The sequence below is a fragment of the Rhinoraja longicauda genome, chromosome 2 (genome assembly GCF_053455715.1).
Source record: "Rhinoraja longicauda isolate Sanriku21f chromosome 2, sRhiLon1.1, whole genome shotgun sequence".
NCBI lineage: Eukaryota > Metazoa > Chordata > Chondrichthyes > Rajiformes > Arhynchobatidae > Rhinoraja > Rhinoraja longicauda.
In genome coordinates this window covers 55,125,717-55,149,316 of record NC_135954.1, presented here as the reverse complement: position 1 = coordinate 55,149,316, position 23,600 = coordinate 55,125,717, and the positions used below count along the sequence as shown (strand labels likewise).

General features: G+C 40.1%; 1 protein-coding gene across 4 annotated transcripts in view; it reads left to right on the top strand.

Moving 5' to 3' along the window:
- The window catches only part of LOC144604713 (cadherin-12-like), a 576,800-nt gene that overhangs the window by 429,345 nt on the left and 123,855 nt on the right, over positions 1-23,600 (top strand). The window lies entirely within an intron of this gene.

Below are 23,600 nucleotides of genomic sequence, written 5' to 3'. Positions count from 1 at the left end.
ATCAACCAGTTCATTTGACTTTTTTCTTTATCTTTGCCTTACTGCTATCCAAGGTAATCTGCGATAGAAACTATGCCTAAGAAACACTATTTGTCACTGTAGTCGGTGTCATTACCAAAGTCTGCATTCTATGTAGATAGGAAAAGAACGTCAGACATGGAAAAAAAATGTAAAGAACTCAGGTTAGTCATTTAAATGATTAGTGTATACAAGGTTATCTTTCAAAGAAAGACTGGGTCTCCAAAAGATGCATTTTCTTTTCACACTGGCAATATCCATTGAGTCAGATGGTAATAGAGTCATAGAGTAATTCAGCATGGAAACAGGCCTTTCATTCCAACTTGCCCATGCTGACCAATATGGCCCATCTATGCTAGTCCTATCTGACTGCATTTGGTCCATAATCCTCAAAACCTTTCTTTTCCACAGACCTGTCATGCTCCTGGTCTCCAAGAAATAGTCCTAGTCTGCCCAATCTCTCCTGAGAGCTCAGGCCCTCTAGTCCTGGCAACATCCTTGTAAATCTCTGCATTCTTTCCAGCTTAACAACATCCTTCCTATAGCAGTGTGACCAATCTATATCTAATACTCCAAATGTGGCCTCATCAACATCTTGTACAATTGTAACATAACATCCCAACTTCCATACTCAATACCCTCACTGATGAATGCCGATGTACCGAAAGCCTTCTTGATCACTCTGATTACTACCACGCTCAGGGGACTATATACGTGCACGCCTAGATCCTTCTGCTCTACAACCCTCTCCAGGGCCCTGCCATTCACTGTGAAGACTTGCATTAAGAAAGTTTAGAGTAAACTAGACCAAGTGAACCCGTTGGTCCCAAACCTCTCCTGCATTGGTGCAGCACCTTTGCCTCCCCTCCCTCCTCCCCCCTCCCCCCTCCGCTCCCTCCCACCATGCCCCCTCCTCCTCCCCCTCTCCCCTTCCCCTCCCCCCTACTCTATCCCTCTCAACCCCCCTTATCCACCCTCCTCCCCCTCCCTCCACCCCCCCTCCCTCCCTCCCTCCCTCCCTCCCTTCCTCCCTCCCTCCCTCCCTCCCTGCCTCCCTCCCCCCTCCCTCCCAAGGAGATAGATGTAAACTTTAAAATGTGAATAACTTTAAAAATAACACCGATTTCAATGAAACTTCTTCCATTAACACCAAAGGGACGACGGTAAGGTGGGCTTAAAATTGTCGCGCTATCGTGTACCATTTTGGCTGTAGTTCAAGAACAAACAAACAAACAAACAAACAAGAGTTTTAGTATATAGATGTCAAGCTAATGATTGTACAACTGATCTTTGCAAGAATGGGACTTTTCTTCTGCAAAGTTAACTAAAATCAGTCGAGATAATAGAACTGGTGCAGGAAATTCTAACCAATTTATTTGATCATGACTGATAAGGATGACTATTTACATTTACTTTGTAGCTTTTTATGAAGCTTTTGTAGTTTTTTCAGAGGATTTTACGGAATTATAAAAATTAAAAATGGGCATCAACCCAGGGAAGTAGAGTTCAGAAACAATTCTTAATTTAACTCCATGGACAAATTTTACAGTCATAAAACAATAGAAGGTAGATAGGAAGTGATTTAGGATTTTAGGATTTAATTATCTATTGATGGTGCTTGGGACATGAGTCAAGAGTGTTTAATTGTCATATGCACTGACAATGGAACCATAAAAATTTCACTCGCAGCAGCATAAAAGGCTTGTAAATGCAATGCACGTATAATATATAATAAACAAAAATGCAATACATTTATAACCCAATACCAATTCAAATAAAACCAAAGTCCTTTGTATAATCAAAGTCAGTCCATATGACAGCTCTTCTGACAAAAGACGGTTGAGGTTAGTGTTGTGTTAAAGAGCCTGATGGTTGTTGGGAAGAAGCTATTCTTGAACCGAGCTGTCACACTTTTCAGACTCCTATACCTTCTTCCCGATGGCAAGAGTAAAGTGAAAGCATGACCAGAATGGTGTGGATTCATGTTGATGCTGGCTGTCTTTTTGAGGCATGCTTCCTATAGACCTCTTCGATGGAACATGATGGACCATGATGGCAGTGTCCACCACTCTTTGTAATCTCCTTTGTTTATGTATGTTCGAGTTGCTGAAGCAGGTCATGATGCAACCAATCGATCTGCCCTCTATCGTACACAAGTAAAATTTCAAGAGTATTCACCAACATATGAAATCTCAATCTGCTGAAGAAATAGAGGCATCAATTGACTTCCTTCATGATTGCATTAATGTGCTGGGCCCAGAACAGATCTTCAGAGATATGCACGCCCAGGAACTTGAAGTTGTTGACTATCTCCACTGCCAACTCGATGATGTAGACAGGTTTTGGATCCTCAGCATTACCCTTTTAAGGTCAACAACCATCATTTCTTTAATCTTGCTCACATTGAGAGCAAGACAGTTGTTCTGGCATCCATCAATCAGATTTTTAATCTCCCTCATGTACTGACTCATCTCATCATGTACTTACCCATTATTCATCCACCAACCGTGGTATCATTGGTGACTTTAAAGATGGCTTTGGGACTGTGACTAGCCATACAGTCCATGAGTATAGAGTGAGTAGAGTAGAGCATGCAGCTCTGAACTGCCCCTGTGCTTAAGGAGCAAGTGTTGTTGCCACTTTGGACTAACTGTGGTCTGCTGACAAGGAAGTCAAGGATCCAGTTGCAAAAGCATTAGGAGGGACCCAAAGACAGAGCAACAAGAAGAATGATAGTTATGAGCCTGGGATCTGCAGAATAGTGATAGTAAATTGTACAGGTGGAGGGTTGAACTGGTGCAAGCCCTGGCAAAGCTTAACTGATTAAAAGTCTGAAGTATTGGTAATCATGAACCAGTTTACATCAGTGAGTACATGGGTAGTGATAAAGGATCACTTGTCACGTGGTATCTCATTACTGGATGAGCTGATATTTATGCAGGGCAGGTAAGGTGAATCCGACCAGGGCAGTATTTGAATATTGTAATCTGAACACAATAAGGCTTAGATTAGATTTTTCTTTTATCAAACTAACACCATCCAACAAACCCAGGCATGTTAACCTCCTTGTCTTTCAGATAGATGTAAAAGTTTATTTAATAAAGCTTTATGTATAAGCCTTTTTGATGAAGAATGCAAATTATGCTTGTTCAAATGTATTGAAAGTCATTTAAAGATTAATCTGCTAAATTGTAGCCAATGTGTAAGATTAACTAGAAAAAATATGCATTACGGAAAATCCTCCAATGCAATTAAATGGGAATAAGAAATAGAATATGTTCAATAAAATTTAAACTAAGTTTTGTCAAATCTAAATGGAGCAGATAATATACAAAAATCTACAAATACATCAGCTTCACCGAACATCAATAAATATCACACGGGAGCTGCAGTTAATGTGATACTGATCCTTCTCTGACTATTAGATCACTGATTTATTTAGCCTCGATTGGACTGGATTGTAATTACATTTAGCTGCTGGTACAAATAAATGGATTCTCAAAAGGCCTTAGATTTTACTTGGAAGTTATAAAAAATAGAGTAATAATTTATCTGGGTCTGAATACTTTTCAAGATAGAGCAAAAACAAATGTAATAATTAAATATTGCGGAGGATATAAACCTGAAATATAAACAAAAAAGAGCCACTAGATCCGATGGTATCTGCATCTCTTTCTTTTTCTTCTGATTTTGCCAAAATCCCACGTTGTTTTTGCACATTCCACTTTTATTTCAAAGCAATATTATTTATCCTCATCACACATACATTTCACTTCTATAAGTCCTTCCTTTTGACATGAGGAGGAAAATATATTTCCTGAAATATGCCTAATGGGATTCAAAATTATTTAACTTCAGGAGCACCTGTTTTATTATTGACTAGACCAAGTGGATCCATTGGGTCCAAACCTCTCCCACTTCGTCATTCAATCTTAGCTGATCTATCTCTCCCTTCTAACTCCATTCTCCTGCCTTGTCCCCATAACCTCTGTCACCTGTACTAATCAAGAATCCATCTATCTCCACCTTAAGAATATCCACTGATGCCCTTCTGGGGCAGAGAATTCCACAGATTCACCACCTCTGACTAAAGAAATTTCTCCTCATCTCTTTCCTAAAAAAAAGTCCTTTAATTCTGAGGCTATGACCTCTAGTCCGAGACACTCCCACTAGTGGGAACATCCGCCCCACATCCACTCTATCAAATTCTTTCACTATTCTGAATGTTTCAATGAGGTCCCACCTCATTCTTCTAATCTTCTAAACTCCAACAAGTACAGGCCCAGTGCCGACAAATGTTAATCATAGGTTGCCGACATTCCTGGGATTATTATTAGTCTCTGGACCCTCTCTGGAGCCAGCACATCCTTCTTCAGATATGGTGCCCAAAATTGCTCACAATATTCCAGATGCAACCGTACCAGCGCCTTAAAGAGCCTCAACATTACATCCCTGTTCCCATGCAAGCCCTCATGAAATAAATGCTAGCATTGGGTTTGCTTTAGGAGGATTTGTTAAAATGTAATGCTCTCTTTAGCTCATGAAAATTACTACTGAGACGTAGGCTGGTGTAAATGCTTCAAAATATTCTGAAATCAGAACTACTATCCAGAGCCATGTGTATTTCTAACATTTCCACAGTAATACTTCAAGTAATATGTGATCACGTCATGGCAACACATTTCATTTACAATTGAAAATCAACAGCTGTAGATACTGGAAATCTTAAAATAAAAACTGAAATGCTGGAAGCCCTCAGCGGATCTGGCAACATTAAGGCAGCATTGGCTAAGCAACGCTACATTTCATTGTCATATAGTTTGATTCAGAAATGTGATCATCCAGGGATCCCATGTGTTGGGTATCCATTATATTGCAGATCCAAAAACAATGCCAGTTAATGCTTTTCTAAAACAAAGCACATTCTCCTCATTGACTTTGTGTAACAGGATGGAATAAATATTCCTCAGCATCAGGGGTCTCCTGCAATGGAATAGAAGGACAGGAACAAATGCACTGCATTACAAAATATATTTGACTTAATTCAATGTTTATAATCTACTAGCCTCTGTCCATTTTATATGGTCTTATTATAATTAACTCCTATTTTGAATGATAATTCACATTGATTTCTTGATAGATTCCATTTTGACCATCTGATTTTGATCAGCAGTAAGATCAAAGATCTTACAAATCAAATTGCTAACATTACCCATTACAATGTTTTGTTTTCGTTTGACACACTGGGGGGAACTGATAACGGATTTTTTATTTCTAGTGCAGACCTCATGGATTTGATACATTTCTCCCCAGGAAGTATTGCTGGGTCCATTAAGCAGAGTCAGCGTGTTTACTCATCTGTGTTCACTTGTGAGGTTCAATTCCGGATTTCAATTGTGATTTGAATCTCTAATTTCTTCATATCTCCCTTCATTTGTAACTATTGGTTGTGTAAAAAAACGCACTTCATTTAGCATTCCTATTTGCAGGGATCATGTTCAAAATAAGGTCTAGACTTCTTATCAAACTTTACTTCTTAAGAATTGTAAACCCTAATCAGTAGTTTGTTGGGAAGATATTCTGGTCACGATAAATTCTAGTTGAAGATGGGATAAGTTGTAAATTGCTTCATATACTGTACTTCTTTGGGCAAAACTCATTTGCACAATTATTCATGACCCTCAAGCAGCTGTAACCTTCTGAGGAAAACAATTCAATGTAACTGGAAAGTTAAATAACTTTGAAGGGATATAGCCACTTAATAGAAACATTCAAAAGTTTGGCGAAGGAAATCAACATATTGGCACACTGCAAATTTCAAATGGAAAGTGAGATAAGAAGTATCAGGCCAACAGAACTGCAAGGAAACCCAAAGGGGAAGAATGATTGAAATCTGCAGCAATTGATGAATGACTGATAAAATAATGTCTCAAAACTAATGAGCAAAAATATGGATAATATGGTTCATCCGGAATGGCGGGACTGTCGTATGTTGAAAGGCTGGAGCGATTGGGCTTGTATACACTGGAATTTAGAAGGATGAGGGGGGATCTTATTGAAACATATAAGATAATTAGGGGATTGGACACATTAGAGGCAGATAACATGTTCCCAATGTTGGGGGAGTCCAGAACAAGGGGCCACAGTTTGAGAATAAGGGGTAGGCCATTTAGAACGGAGATGAGGAAGAACTTTTTCAGTCAGAGGGTGGTGAAGGTGTGGAATTCTCTGCCTCAGAAGGCAGTGGAGGCCAGTTCGTTGGATGCTTTCAAGAGAGAGCTGGATAGAGCTCTTAAGGATAGCGGAGTGAGGGGGTATGGGGAGAAGGCAGGAACGGGGTACTGATTGATAGTGATCAGCCATGATCGCATTGAATGGCGGTGCTGGCTCGAAGGGCTGAATGGCCTACTCCTGCACCTATTGTCTATTGTCTATTGTCTATCTTGAGGAAATGGTATGGAAGGTGACCAGAGTTCACGCAAGAGAGAGCAAAGTAGGTGGCAACAGTTGACGACTTCACCCATTCACACTACTTCTATGTTATCTCACTTAGGAATCCACTTCCGACAAACTAGGGACACTTTTACAGAGGCCAATTAACCTACAAAACAATATGTCTTTGGGATGTGAGAAGAAAGTGGAGCGTACAGAGGAAACCTACATGGTTCACAGGGAGAACATATAAACTACCCACAGATAGCTCCCGAGTTCAGGATAGAACTGAGGTCTTTGGTGCTGTGAGGCAGGAGCTCTACCAGCTGCGCCAATGTCACCCCATCTTGAACATTTTCTTCCTAGAAAGGAGTAACTTATTTGTGGTCATCTAAATTACCTCTTTCCCTTTACTCCTTTACTATCTTGTCCTTTGGTACAATTATTAATTTCAAAATGTCTTCTCTTTCAATGTAAATATAATGTTGAAATATCATTGGCCTAAAACATTAACTCTGTTTTATTTCTGCACAGATGTGACTCCGTAATCTCTGCAGTATTTGTTTTAATTTCAGATTTCCAACAGCCACAGTGTGTTACCTTTTATGAATGACAAGGCTAATGTCCCTTTTTAATAATCAGTGATGTTGAAATTGTTATGAAGCAGTGAAGTGGATAACACAATGTGCTTTTGAACATATTCTCCTGACCTCATTGCATCTGTCTTCAATTAACAAACAAAAAAAAAGGTTTCAAAGGGCATGTTTTTGTGCTTGCCTTTTCCACTCAGTGATTAATGCTGTATCTGCAATCATTTGTCCGCTCTGATAATGAGGCAGCACCAAGTTGGTAGACAAGCACTGACTCGTACTCTACTACATAATCCTTCAAATGACGTCAGCTATTGATACATGCTATAAGTATGCGTATTTCTGAGGATTTCTGTGCCTGTCACAGGAACACAAAACAAAATGCTTCTTTGAGGGAAGATTGAAGCGGAACACGAATGTCAAGCAAAGCCAATGAAGCGGGACACGTGTCAAGCGATGTTTTCTTTACTCCTCAAGCACCATACAGCTCCCCAAACCACCCACCAGTTCAACTCCTCCTGGAACTCCACTATCAACTGCCCCTCCTCCCTATTCCAGGTTCTGTGACCCCCCCCCCCCCCCCCCCCCCCCGAATCGAGGGTTCGCACCACACGTGGCTCACCAGCAGGGACTGCCACAAGATACTCAAATATCATATCTGGCCTTTGCCTAACCACCTGCCTATTGAAAACCTCCCTCAACTGTGTTTACCTATTACCTGCCATACTTTGTCTGGCCTCTCCTCTCTGCTACCTTTCTTCCCCCTTCAATCAGTCTGAAAAAGGGTCCCCGCCTGCAAAGTCATTTATCCGTGTTCTCCAGGGCTATTGCCTGGCCCGCTGAGTTACTCCAGCACTTTGTGTCTTTTTTTTAACTTGTATGTATTTTGTTATTCATATACTGCAAAGTTCCAATGGCATCACAGATTACAATGTTAGTACAAAATAATGATGTGCATTAGAAGCTTCCATGTACCTCTATAATTTTCAGGTTACCAATTAGGTTGAGATGCAAGTTTTATACTGCTATCACTAGGTATTTGAATTATGTATTTTTTTGTTGCTAGGAAGACATAAAATTTGTCAGCTCAATTGCTGGAAATCCTTCTAATCAACAAAATCTGTATTTTAAATTATTACTCTTCCAGAAATGAGCAGATTTATATCTGTTACTGAAATGTCAGCATTGTGCATGCACCGTTAAATTAATGCAGACATTGAGAACTATGAGCCTTCCAGCACATATTTTATTCAGCAGGGGGCAAAGCAAGTCCAGTATCAGTAAGTTGATATGACAGTAAATGAGAATTAGCATTTGACGCGATTAGCATTATAATTAATGAAAAAGAGCCTTATATTGGAAACCGATAAACATAGCAGTTTTCTCAAATGGTTCTGAACAATCATATTGCAGATTTATTTGTAAATAAGAATCTCATTTTAGTTTTGCAAAACCATATGCCTTGCTAATGTCAATAAAGCAAAGAACTGAATTACAAATTTCAAAAATAAAACTATCGGCAATATGATGACATCTGTGGTTTCCTGAACTCTACTACAGCAGACCAGCAGGCATGAGCAGTGTATTATGAAAAGATTAAATGGACAAGTCAAGGTCAAATTATTCTCCACAGAGCAAGAAACAGGGATCAATTTTCACCTAAGATAGTCACAAAAAACTGCAGTAACTCAGCAGGACAGGCAGCATCTTTGGAGAGAAGGAATGGATGACGTTTCAGGTTGAGACCCTTCTTCAGACTGGAAGTCATGGAAAAGGTTTTCACCTGATATGGTTGGTAGTAACAGTATGAGTAGTGGCATGCATGTTGGATTAGTAGCAGGAGTCACTTTGGCCCATGATGTTTATACTGTTTCTTTGAAAGAGTATTCATGTTTAGTGCCACACTTTTAGTCCATAACTCTATAAGTTCTTTATCCTAGGTATCCATCCCCAAAAAATATTATACTTATATTTATTTATGGAATATTTTGTGCAGTAGGATCCCATGTTATTCCTTATTTGCAGAGACTTTGTGTGAAAGTTTCGACTGCTTATGGAGTCTAGTGTTTCTAATAAATTACTACCTGATTTTTCGTTTTCATAAATTGCACCAGTTCCATAGACCAATTACCTTTGTGTTTGATAACCGACATAGGTTCCTAGGAGACAGCATCTCAGTTATTAACTTCTCTTCCTTGTTTTTAAATCCTTCCATGATCTCTCCCCTTTATACCATCATTCCTTAGATATACTCATTCCTTAGATATTTGGCACTCCTCCAGTTCTGATTGCTTGCTCATTCCCAAATTGAATTTAGTCACCGTTTCTTTATACAGAATACAGAATACAGAATACAGAATACAGAATACCTTTATTGTCATTCGATACCGAACGAAAATCATTTGCCAGCAGTCACAGAGCAAAAAAAAAGAGAACACAAGACAAACAACCCCAACACAAACATCCATCACAGTGACTCCAAACACCCCCTCACTGTGATGGAAGGCAAAAAAACTTCCTCTCTCTTCCCCCATACCCCTCCCACGGACTGACAGCTCGACCCCTACCGAGGCGACCGACCCGCACAGCCCCCGCAAGGAGATGGAATGTCCCGCGGCCGAGCCGCACCGGGCGCTGGAAAGTCCCGCGGCCGTACCGGGCGATCAGTGACCAGTGTGTCTAAACAAGACCCTTTGGCCCAACTGGTCCATGCTGACCATGATGCCCCATCTAAGCTAGTCCCATTTGTCCATATTCAGCCTATATCAATCTAAACTTTTCCTATCCATGTACCTGTCCAAGTGTTTTTTAAATGCTGCTATCGTATCTGCCTCAACTACCGCCTTGAGTAGTTTGTGCCATATATCCACTATCCTCTGATTGAAAAATTTGCCCCTCAGGTTCCTATTAAATCTTTCCCCTCTTACCTTAAACCTATGTCTTCTGGTTCTTGACTCCCCTACTCTGGGTAAAAGACTGTGGATTTACCCTATCTATTCCCCTCATGATGTTATACATCTCTATAAGATCACCCATCAGCCTCCTGCACTCCAACGAATAAGGTCCTAGCCTGCCCAACTGTTCTCTATAGCTCAGCCCTCATGTCCTTCCAGCCTCCTTGTAAATCTTCTCTGCACTCCCTGCATCTTCTCTTCTCTACTTCTCAGTGTCCAGACTATTCTGACCCCTGCTAGATTTGTTATGTTCACCAACAAAAGGGCAAGATCAGCCAACACGGGTAAGGTTATTATCTGCAAGTTCCCTTCAAGTTGCAACTACTCCATTATGGAAATATAGCATTGGTTCTTCATCTTCATTGGGTCTAAGTCCTGGAACATTGTGGGCACCTTCACCAGAAGAACTGCAACTCTTTATAATTTCTCATTTGGGGATTGGAAATAAATGCTGATTTTTCCAGTCATGCCTCTATCTCCCCATAAAATGTTTAAAAAAAACTTAATCAGAAATCCAAAATATTTCAGGGTCCAGAATTCACAGCAGTTATACAAATTTGGGGATGTGCAACTGGTGACTCAAATGAGTATCATGTTCTCTCACTTAAAATCCCAGTTGCTGTGGAAAACCAGCATGCCACCAAGTGAGATGGCTTTGTGCTTGTAAACACCCTGTTTATCAAATTTCAACCAGACTGCAATGATGGAGTCAATGATTTATTTGAAAATAAATGTATGATGACAAAACGTAAGGTGATCCATCTGGCAGAGAGCAATTGCTTCACAGCTACTGGTCAGCAAAATAGAATTGAAACCATTTTAGGAAGAAAATTCAATGTTGCAAACCCTTACATCATTTGCTTCAAAGCACACCTCACTGAAATGGGCTTGTTGCACAGCCATTTAAATTAGGGTCACAGTGACAGCAAGTCACAAGAGCAGCAATGGTCATTCGACAAGCTGATCAGCGTAAAGATGAGGGGAGGTATGCAGACATTTTCAAAGTCGATCCTATCTACACCAATGCCAACATGAAAAATGCTGATGGGCAACACAATGAGGTCAAAATCATTCTCATCTGAAAATTCCTGTGAAAAACTCAGTCCTGTAAGTGGTGGCAATGAAAAAATATAAGATTTGTAAAATCTTCAAGCATAATCATCATCCAGTGTTATAATCTTAAATCTTTTCTGCCCATCTTAAAGCTCTGTAATAAAAAATAACTGTTGATGCTGGTTTATACCAAAGATAGACATAAAATGCTGGAGTAACTCAGTGAGTCAGGCAGCAAATGTGGAGAAAATGGATAGACAACATTTCGGGTTGGGACCTTTCTTCAATTGCTGTGTTTCAACTTCAGATACCATGTGGATTTGCAGTTTAACTGCTGGACTGGTAGTCCAGTAGCCTAAGCATTGACTTGGTGACATTCTACCGCAGTAGCCAATTAATTTAAATTTAGATTCATAATCAAATAAAGCTGTTGATGGTGATCAAATTGTTTGGCATAGTGGTGGAGCCATTGCCTCACAATGTCAAAGACCTGGGATCTATCCTGATCTTGGATCTAATCTGTGTGGAGTTTGTATGTTCTTCCTGTGATCACATGGTTTCTGCAATGCTCTGTTTTTCTCCCACATCCAAAGACATGCAGTCTCGACCCGAAACGTCACCCATTCCTTCTCTCCCGAGATGCTGCCTGACCTGCTGAGTTACTCCAGCATTTTGTGAATAAATCGATTTGTACCAGCATCTGCAGTTATTTTCTTATACAGATTGGTAGGTTAATTGGCCTCTGTATTTGTTCCTGGTGTTTGAGTAAATGGTATAATCTGGGGAGGGATTAAGTTGACATGGGGAGAGTAAAATAAGGGATGAATGTAAAGTTGGTGTAAAATAGTTGGTTGCGGACTTGATGGATGGAATGGCCCGTCTGTGTTGTATTTGGCAATGAATCAACAACAGTATTGTCTTTCAGCAGAGGAAATCTCCCATCTTACCCTGCCTGCCCAATGGATACATAATTAACTCTAACGTGGATTTGCAAGCCCTTGGTTGAGAGCAATTGAAGATGAGCACTAAATGCTCCCAGTGATGGCTATACTGTATTTTGTGAATGAATAAAAGAGATAATCCCATACAATTGTTTTATTTTTTATGACCTTGAAGGTATTTTAGTTGGCTCTGATATTTAGGTAGGTCTTAACAAGGTGCTAGAGGAACAAAAATCATACTTCTTTTCTCGATAGTGGATTTCCTTTTTTGTTCCCCAGTGGTTCTGAAAGGATCAAAATACTGTAGCTCCATATTGTATTTTTAGGCTTTCACATAAAATAAATGTAATAGTGGATCGATAGAATGTTTTTTTTCTTACATAAGCTCATGTACGGCCTGTTTCAAGAAGTTTCACCCTCTAGGACTTCATATTTAGTGTTGCTGTCATAATTAAGCGTTAACTTCCAGCCGAGTGAAGGGTACTTTGATATCAAAGCCAGGATTAGATTTGGACCCCAAAGACCAGGAGAGTGTTTTCCTTTTAAACACAATGTGTGGATGACTTTACGCAGTGAATATCTCTGAAAAACTTCTTCCTCCTTTCTTCGGAGAGGAACTTTGTTATTTTTGCCTGCTCTTCATTGTGGAATCAAAGCATACAGTTTAAGTCAGTCAGGCAATTGGGAAAAGAAGCTGAATTCAACAGTGATTGAACAAAGAAACAGTGCTGGAGGAACTCAACAGGTCAGGCAGCATCTGTAGAAGAACATGGACGGTGTTTCAGGTTGGGACACTTGTTCAGACTTCTGCAGACTTCTGAAAGAACATAGGACCCATCCCGAAATGTTGTCTGTCCATTTCCTTCCACAGATGCTGCTTGATTTTAGCTCAAGATTCCAGCAGCTGCATTTTGTTCTTGCAATAAACTAATTACCCCAGCATGCAAATCCCAAGAACCAATCAATTTAAGCCAGAATTTTATTTTATATTGATCTACCTACAAGCTATTGTGAACTTGGTTTGATAATCTATATTCATCGCAAATTGTCTTTAAATTAAATTGTATCTTTCCCAGTGCTTCTTCGATATGGTAACACAATCATTTTACTGGGCTGATAAATCAGAGGCCTGGTTAAATGAAACTCTTCAAAGCAGCTAGGTAATACATTTAAACAATCAAATAAAGAAAAGTACCATACCCTAGATTTTCATAAAACCCAACTCAATCACTGATGTTCTTCAGACAGGAAATTCCCCCATTTTATTTGGTCTGATCTACATATGAACCCAGACAGATAGCAATATGGTTGACTTTAACTTTCCTTCTCAGTGATATTGAAAGCCACTTAGTTAAAAACAATTTGAGATGGGCATAAATTATCAAACCTAACTCACAATGGCCTGTGGATAGATCAATATAATTAAAAATTCTGACCATATTTGGGTAGTTCTTTTGGTCTTTCTTGGGGTTTACATTAGAGTTAGTTTATTGCAATATATGAACAATTGTTTTGTGGTTACATGGCTTTGCACTGTCAGTGCACCTGGGCTAAATTGGAAAGATGCAGCTTCAGAAGGATCAGCCGAGGCAGATTGAAATGGGGAGCATTTGACCCAGAACTTTGCACGGATTTTGATTAACGATTTCTGCAGTTACGAATGACTCCAGAGTGCAATTTATTTTTGGCATTTCACCTATAAGGTCGCAAAATTGCTTCTTACTGCTTTTGGCAGCCTGAGATGAATGTAGCCCTTTAATCCCAACTGCAGTGAAAAGTGCTTGAAATGCATTCCTTTAAGTCAGGTCGAGTCGAGTTTATTGTTGTAAGCACAGGTATGGTGAGGTATGGGTACGATGAAAATCTAGTTTACAGCAACATCCTGGTCACATAGACTCAAACAACACACACAAACATAAATCATACATAAATTACACATGGGCAATGCAATTTGGAAGACAAATCCACATTGCAGTGTGTGGGGTAAAGGAGAAGGAAAATATATTTACAGAGAAAGCACCTGGACAAACCTACTCCTACTGATTCTGTGAGGATCTTATTGCATGAATATATTTCAGAATATGTTTTATCTCCTTTGCATCGGTGAGACCAAGCTTAGACTCGATGACTGTTTCACTTGTGCTCGAACACTGGATCTCCTGGTTGCTAACCTTTTTAACTTCTCTTTCTATTCCCTTATTGACCTTTCTGTTGTGGGGCTGCTCCATTGCCAGAGTGAGGCCTCATACAAACTGGAGGAACTGCACTTCATATCGTACCTGGATAGCTTGCAACTTAACAGTATGAACATTGTATTCTCCAATTTCAAACCCCCCACCCCTACTGTTTTCCCCTTCTTATGAGGTGATTGATGTATTTTACAGCAGAGAGGTAAATTTCAACCAATTTGATCTTGAGAGCAGGTGCAAGCTATTATAATTTTGTGTGAGTTTTCAATTTTCTAACACTTACAGGATATCAGATTTCATCCATGTTGTTTTCGTCCTTTCTCTGTCTACATCTATTTGACTCTAAGGTATGACCTCCCCTGTTAAAATTCCCAACTGCTGGAATTGCATTTTTCACATCGTCTACACACCTCCACCATTGTTTTGATGGTGCAGTAAAGCTGAAAGGACAGCTGAACTAAGACAAGTCATTATAACTTTTCCCCCTCCTCCTCCCCTCCAACTCCTCCTCCCCCCCTCCCCCTCCCCTCCCCCTCCCCTCCTGCACCCCCTCCCCTACACCCTCCCACCCCTGCCCCTCCACTGCCCTCCCTCTGCCCCCCTCCCTCCCACCCTCTCTCCCTCTTTTAACTGATCAATTTCTTGCTGGCACTTTACATGATCAGCTGGCTTTTACTTATTTTTCACTGCTGCCTTAAGGTCTGCTCATTTCTCTGCTGCCACTGTAATCTCCTGTTTCAGGTGCAGTATACCAACTCTATTCCCTCTCTGCTATTTTCTTCTGAAACCTACTAATTTATCAGCTTCAAATTCCTGCTTAGAAATCTCAATATCCTTGTTCTCGTAACTCTCACATACCACTGACGAGCCTAATGAAGTTTAGAGGCTTAATTTGCTCACCCCTCACCCCTCTCCCCTCCCAGAACATACCAGGATACTTGACATCTTGTCTCTGCTACAATCCATTGTCCCGATGAATGACATTCTCCTTAAACTTATGCATTCCAAACAATTCACTGAATATGCAAACAGTGGATTTTTTGGCACCTAACCTCAATTAAAGAATCAAGCATGCTGACTATCTTTATAATACCATTTGGAAAATGCAGATGGCTGCACATGCTCTTTGGAATACTTCCAGTTTCATAGAAAACCTGACAAGGTAAATGAAAGTCTAGATTGGCAGAGTGTTCTGGCAAAGTGATATTTGATTTCATGTGTAGAGAATTAGAGAATCAAGCGCAGGAAAATGGCGAGTGGAGTGCCGCAAGGCTCGGTGTTGGGGCCGCAACTATTTACCATATATATTAATGATTTGGATGAAGGAATTAGAAGTACCACTAGCAGGTTTGCAAATGACACAAAGCTGGGTGGCAGTGTGAACTGCAAAGAGGATGTTAGGAGGTTGCAGGGTGACCTGGACAGGTTGAGTGAGTGGGCAGATGCATGGCAGATGCTGTATAATGTAGATAGATGTGAGGTTATCCACTTTGGCGGCAAAAACAAGGAGGCAGATTATTATCTCAATAGAGTGGGGTTAGGTAAGGGGGAAGTGCAGTGAGACCTGGGTGTCCTTGTACACCAGTCACTGAAAGTTGGCGTGTAGGTACAGCAGGCAGTGAAGAAAGCTAATGGCATGTTGGCCTTCATAACGAGAAGATTTCAATATAGGAGTAAAGAGGTTCTTCTGCAGTTGTATAGGGCCCTGGAAAGACCACATCTGAAGTATTGTGTACAGTTTTGGTCTCCTAATTTGAGGAAGGACATCCTTGTAATTGAGGCAGTGCAGCGTAGGTTCACGAGATTGATCCCTGGGATGGCAGGACTGTCATATGAGGAAAGATTGAAAAGACTAGGCTTGTATTCACTGGAGTTTAGAAGGATGAGAGGGGATCTTATAGAGACATAAAATTATAAAGGGACTGGACAAGCTAGATGCTGGAAAAATGTTCCCAATATTGGGGGAGTCCAGAACCAGGGGTCACAGTCTTAGAATAAAGGGGAGGCCATTTAAAACTGAGGTGAGAAGGAATTTTTTCACTCAGAGTGTGAATTTGTGGAATTCTCTGCCAAAGAGGGCAGTGGAGGTCAAATCACTGGATGAATTTAAGAAAGAGTTAGATAGAGCTTCGGGGGCTAGTGGAATCAAGGGATATGGGGAGAGGTTGGGCACAGGTTACTGATTGTGGATGATCCGCCATGATCACAATGAATGGCGGTGCTGGCTCGAAGGGCCGAATGACTTCCTCCTGCACCTATTTTCTATGTTTCTATGTTTCTAAAATCGCAGTAACTGATGCTGAGATAATGATTTCAAGCTTCATGGTTTCATGGTTTTAATAGTTACAATTCTCAATAAAAATAGTAAGGCTATTTGGCAACCGATTGAACCACCGAAAGTGTTGAGGCAGGTTAATTATTGCTACCTCCCTCCTCCTCAAAAATAACACATGGGGGTCTATTTCTCAAGTGTTACATTAGAAAAACAGAGAAGTTATGTTAAAATGTGAATAGAGTCTTGACTGAACTGCTCTGCCTGAAAACATATATATCAGAATTGGAGATGGTGCAATAAAAAAAAATCACATGATTTTTAACAAACTTGAGAGGTTACAACTGTCAGCAGGACTGAACAGCTGGGGATATGTTCCTTATCAAATGGAAGACTGAGAATGATGAAGAGAATTGTTAGGCTAGACATAGCCTCTCAAACTTTCAAAAGCTAGTAGCTGTAAATATTCATTGGTAAATCCAATAAGCAGTTCAAGCATAAACCAAATGGACCAAGTGGTATTGTATTGACCAAGTTTGTATTGTCAACCCGGGTATAAATCCGTGTAGAGGATTGAGCAATAATCTGAAGCTATGGAGACTGAAAGTAAGCAGATGATAATCTAAACATTTTGAACCACTGTGAATTGTAACATTGCATGGGAAAATAAGTACACGAGGCTGGTTTGTATTCCGATGTTTTAAAGTAATCATAACGAAAATTTAGATATAGCGATTACCAAATTTATCCTGGGTTTCAAAGTTGTTCCAGGAAAAGGTTCGCTTGCCTCTTATGAACAAAACAGTGAGGAATACAGTATATTCTTCAGTGTGGCATTTAATTAATGTCAAGCCAAATAATAGATGGAAATGATTACTAACCTTTGGAAATGAGAAAGAGTTGGTACCAAATAAGGTCAGCAGGCCAGGAGAGAATAAACTCACCTGTAGGTTCTCACTATTAGTTTGATTTATTTGCAATTGTCAGACTAATTCAACACTCTAGAGACGTCATAGTAAAGGTGATTTACTGGCTATGCCATGGCATTCAATATCATTTACTATTAGGTATTCAACTGACATATCAAGAGTTAGCACAATATTATGAATCTAGTCAAGCCATTGATCAACAAATAATCCATAATAGGACATGAATGTTTTTTTTAAATTTATATATGGCTTAATTGACCAGGCCAATATTTATTGCCTCTTCCTAAACGACCTTCAAATGTGGCACTTGCAGAACTGGCAAATGCAGAGCATTTCACAATCTTGACGAGCTTTAAAGATGGTGGGAAGATTTTAAAGGAATCTAGGTGAATTTTACTACAGAATTCGTAGTCCCTGCCCTACTCTTGAGAACACAATATTTATGTGGTTGGTCCATTAAAGTTTCTGGTCAATGGTGACACCCAGGATGCTGAAGATGTGGGATCTAGTTGGTGGAAATATGATTGAATAAGTAGAAGAGATGATGAAAAACATCCTTTTGGGGATGAAGTTGGAAATATTGTTGGAAATACTCAGCAAATCAGGCAGCATCTATGGAGGTGTTGACATTTTGTACCACTGCTCTTTCAGCTGATGAAAGGTAATTGGCTGCTCTGTCTTCACTGATACCACCAGATCTGATGAGTATCCCCCAGTATTTACTGACCAGCTATCAGATTTCCAATATACGTAGGGTTTTTTAATTATTTGATTTCTGCATCCTTTCCTGGAATGTGAATGGTACAAGTAGTTTACTCTCACTTAAGTCTTGAATGTTGATCATACCATACCACATACATAGAATGATGACTTCATAATCTGTGGAGACATGATTGGAACTGAATACTGATCATCAGCGAACATCCCCACTTGTGACATTTTGACAGGGGTAAAACCATTGAAATAGGTAAAGATGGTTTCTCCTACGATTTCCTGCAGCAACAACCTGTGGCTGAGATGATTGGCTTCCCATTACTGTATCTCCTGAGGCTGGTTATGATTCAGGCAGGTCGACAGTTTTCCCTTTGACTGGTATTGCATTCAACCTATTGGGACTCATTGATGTCACAATTGATCAAAGACTACCTTGATATTAAGAGCATTCATTCTCTGAAATTCAGCTCATTGGTCCATATATTCCCCTGGCTTGAAGGAGGCCCAGAACTGAATGGTTCTGATAGTACATACGTCAAGCATCAGCATGCGGACTACAGCTGAATAAATGCCACCAAATAGCAAACCTGCAACAATTTAGTATTGATTGTCTGTAATCCTGATTAAGCAAACAGCTTTTTGTAGATTATTTGTACGTTAGTGTTGTATATGCAGTATTTCATTAATTCTACTAAGTTTTCATCCTGACTGTTTTTCATTGGTGAGACCGTTCATCTTTAGTTTTCATGTTTATAATCCTATATTCATTCATTGTTAATTTAGTTTAGTTTAGTGAGACAGTGGGGAAACAGGCCCTCCGGCCCACTGAGTACACGCTAACCATTATATTCACATGTGTTTTCTCCTTTGGTTGAATTTTGACTATTCCTCATTTCTAAGATCCTTGTCATTAATGAAGTCAATACTGTAAGATCAGAATTGAAATGCCATTTGCAGGAAATTCTTCTGAAAAGAATCCAAATTTGAATTCATAAAGATAAAAATGTTTGCAGCAAGATAACACAGCTAAACTAGTGCACAGATGATGAAATCACATTAGCTAATGATAAGCAGACCATTGTGGTTGAATGAGAAAGCAACAAATATGTGCTGGAGGAAGTCAGCAGGTCAGTCTGTGGGGAGAAATGGGCAGGCGATGTTTCGGGTTGGGACCCCTCCTTTGAGTGATGAGCAGAGGGGAGAAAACTGGTAGAAACATAGGAACATAAAGTAGGCACAGGAATAGGCCATTTGGCCCTTTGAGACAGCACCACATTCAATATGATCATGGTTGATCATCTAAAATCAGTACCCCGTTCTGGCTTTTTCCCCATATCCTTTAGTCCTAAGAGCTAAATCTAACTATCCCCTGAATACATCCAGTGAAATGGCCTCCACTGCTTTCTGTGGCAGAGAATTCCACAGATTCACAACTCTCTGGGTGAAAACGTTTTTTCCTCACCTCAGTCGTAAATGGCCTACCCCTTATTCTTAAACTGTGACCCCTGGTTCTGGACTCCCCCAACACCGGGAACATTTTTCCTGCATGTAGCCTGTCCTTTAAGAATTTTATATGTTTCTATAAGATCCCCTCTCATCCTAAATTCCAGTGAATAGAAGCCCAGTTGACCCATTCTTTCAATGTGAGGGGCAAAAACTGGCAGATAGTGGGCATATACAGGTGAGGGGACGTGATTGGCAGATGGGTAAAGGTAGTGACAAAGCGTAGATGTGAGGTTGAGACAAAAGAGTGGCAGATAAGGAAGGAAGTGCCTTTGCTACTATCACCACCCATCCGCTAATAAACCCTCATCTCCATCCTTGTCCACATCTCTCTTTTCCAGCTTTCTCTCTCTATTCCATGTCTGAAGAAGATCCCGGCCCCAAGCATCGTCTGTCTACTTCTCTCCACAGATACTTCCTGACCCACTGACCTTCTCCAGCACTTTATTTTTTTTTTGCTCAAGATTACAGCATCTGCCATCTCTTGTGTCACCATTTTACTGCTAGAACTAAAGCTAGCACAGCAACAGGAAGCCAAGATGAACAATATTTCCCTTCATGTTGCGAAGATGAGACTTGCTAGGCTAAAAGACTCCTACCCATTTTGTCATGTGTGTTGGGTACATACATTTTTTTGTCACATATATTCATCTAGTCAGCCTTTTATTACAACTGTGCTGCATGATTTTAATTGCTCACTAGCCTTTCTGAATTTCCCATTACATTTAGTTGTGACTTACATTTGTATCCCTGAGATCTGGTCATGCCACATGTGAAAATGTTCACCTTGTTAAACCATCTCAAGATCTTAAGCTCACGCATCGCTTCACCCACTGAGTATATAAAATTATGAGAGGCATGGATAGGGTAGACAGTCAGAATGCTATTTCCAAGATGGAAAAATCAAATACGAAAGGGCCGAGCTTTAATATGAGAGGGACAATGTTTAAAGGAGACGTGCGGGGCAAGTTTTTTACATAGAGGGTGGTGAGTGCCTTGAGTGGGGGTGGTGGTTGAGACAGATACGATAGTGGTATTTAAGAAACTTTTAGATAAGCATATAGCTATGCAGGGAATGGAGGGATATGTACAGTATTAAGTGCATCCCTCCCTGATTTTGTTCCGTTTATCATCTTCCAGCCTCTTTCTCTATACCCCCCCCCCCCTTTCTCCTCCCACCTAACTCCATCTGCCCATTTATTTTCTTTCTTGTCTGTTTTTACCTAACATCCACCACTCACTGAATCTTAATCCTGCCCATATCATTAGTAATCATTGTGTAAGAAGGAACTGCGGATGCTGATTTACACCGAAGATGGACACAAGAAAGCTGGAGTAACTCAGCGGGTCGGGCACCTTCTCAGGGGAAGGGGAATAGGTGATGTTTTGCGTCGAGACCCTTTTTCAGACTATATTTGAATCTGATGAAGGGTCACAGCCAGAAGCGCCACCTATTCCTTTTCTCCAGAGATGCTGTCTGACCCGCTGTGTTACTCTGGCTTTTTGTGTCTGGTATTAGCAATCATTGTTTTTAATTAAAAGATCAGGCTACCGATCTTGTGCAAAGTTTAACGTTTTAAGTCTGGATACAGGAGATCGGTATTTCTTTCTCTGCTCTATACTTTAATAGGAGAGATTAATTCTCTGCTCTATACTTTAATAGGAGAGATTAATGTCCCCTGAAATGGTTTAAAAAATAAATTGAGGTGACATGGTGACACAGTGGTAGAGTTGCTGCCTTACAGCGCCAGAGACCCGGGTTCGTAGTTGAGTTTGTACGTTCTCCCTGTGACCTGCATAGGTTTTCTCCCACAGTCCAAAGATGTACAGGATTGTTGGCTAATTGGCTTACTATAAGTGTAAATTGTCCCTAGTGTGTGCAGGATAGTTTTAGTGTGCAAGGACTTGGTGGGCCGAAAGGCCTGTTTCCACGCTGTATCTCTAAACTAAACTAAACTAAACTAAACTAAACTAAACTAAACTAAACTAAACTAAACCACATCAAACTCCAACTTCCCACCATCCTCACTTCACCTGTTTTCACCTATCACTCACATGCCCTTGTCTGACCCTTCATTCTTACCTCTGTACACTGACCATCTTCTCTGTACACTTTCAGTAATGATGCAGGATCACAAACCAAAATGTCTGCTATTCCTTTGCCTCTAAGGATACAGTTCACCCCTCTGAGTATAGACACAAAATGCTGGAGTAACTCAGCAGGGCAGGCAGCATCTCTGGAGAGAAGGAATGAGTGACATTTTAGGTCGAGACCCTTCTTCAGACTCTTTCCTTCAGCATTTTATTGTTTAGTTCCATCAGTTCTAATTTAGCAATTTATACATTATTAGCTAGTCATTCCATAATTATTTGGTTGACTTGACCTTGTATTTTAGTGGTTTAACTGATATTTGCATTTTGGACAAATTAATAATTTTGCAAAAGTTCTTCCTCATCTCCGTTCTAAATGGCCTACCCCTGTTTCTTAAACTGTGGCCCCTTGTTCTGGACTCCCCCAACATTGGGAACATGTTTCCTGCCTCTAATGTGTCCAATCCCCTAATTATCTTATATGTTTCAATAAGATCCCTCTTCATCCTTCTAAATTCCAGTGTATACAAGCCTAATTGCTCCAGCCTTTCAATATACGACAGTCCCACCATTCCGGGAATTAACCTAGTGAACCTACGCTGCACGCCCTCAATAGCAAGAATATCCTTCCTCAAATTTGGAGACCAAAACTGCACACAGTACTCCAGGTGCGGTCTCACCAGGGCCCGGTACAACTGTAGAAGGACCTCTGCTCCTATACTCAACTCCTCTTGTTATGAAGGCCAACATTCCATTGGCTTTCTTCACTGCCTGCTGTACCTGCATGCTTCCTTTCAGTGATAGTGTAAGTGTGTGGGGATCGCTGGTCAGCATGGACTCAGTGTGCCGAAGGGCCTGTTTCCGTGCTGTATCTCTAAACTAAACTAAAAGATAGGCTAACTAGGAAGATCCTATTTTCTTTGGAAGAGTAGTCAACAACTGGAGAAGGCCAGAGATTAAATTAATAAATAGACCGACTGGAAAGGAGTGCAGGTATATTTTTCGACCTTTGAATTGGTGAAATTTTACATCTTAATAACCAAGATACAAATATTTAAAAACTCCTGGGTAATTACATTCCTGCAAGGTTTCAGATCAAGTTGTGGAAAGTCTTAACAGTGTTTAATCAGATATGGATGTGATGTAGCAAATAGGCCCTGGCTGTACCACCTTTGTTTTCAATTTATGATGGTTATTTAAGATAAAGACATTCTGTGAATGAATTAATTTTAAGATTTGAGTCCAGACATGCCTTTATTAAATAGAAGATGGGGAAGAGAAAGAATGCTGTGCTGTTCAAAGTTGTTTTTTGTTTTTTTTACCAAGCCAGCAATGTGCACATTTCTGGTGTCTTTTCGTCCTTTGGGAAATCTATCTTTCTCCAATGAGATTTTTTTTCTCTACCGTGTCTCATTTCTTTCTTGTCAAACTATTTCCCCAAGTGATGTCAACTGTGTGCAAATTATAAAACTTTCACCGGAAAGGAGATTTTTACAGCCTCACTGGTCTAAAAAATCAGAGTTCTTATTTACTTACAGATCAACTGCATTTCACTATCAATTTTCCTGAAATTATGCTATTTAAAGGGACTACACTTAATCTGAATTTATCGACTTCACTGTCATTTGATAACTTATAGCCTCATGTGCACTGATTGTTTTTCCTTTGGAGATTAGGGTTAGGCCAAGCACAGCCTCCTAGCCTCTGGATCATTCCAGCTTGCTGCTCCTGATGTACATAACATCAATTTGCTGGTTATTGCTGAACTAGGAAGAAAAATAAGCTCCATTTTTTTTAATAGTTCACCTTGCTCTCAAGTTGCATGGTAAATTTCATAATATAAAAGAAATCTTTTGTTATTCCAATATTCGTAGGCTCATTCTTTAGATGTCCTCATTATTTAGGAAACGGGGC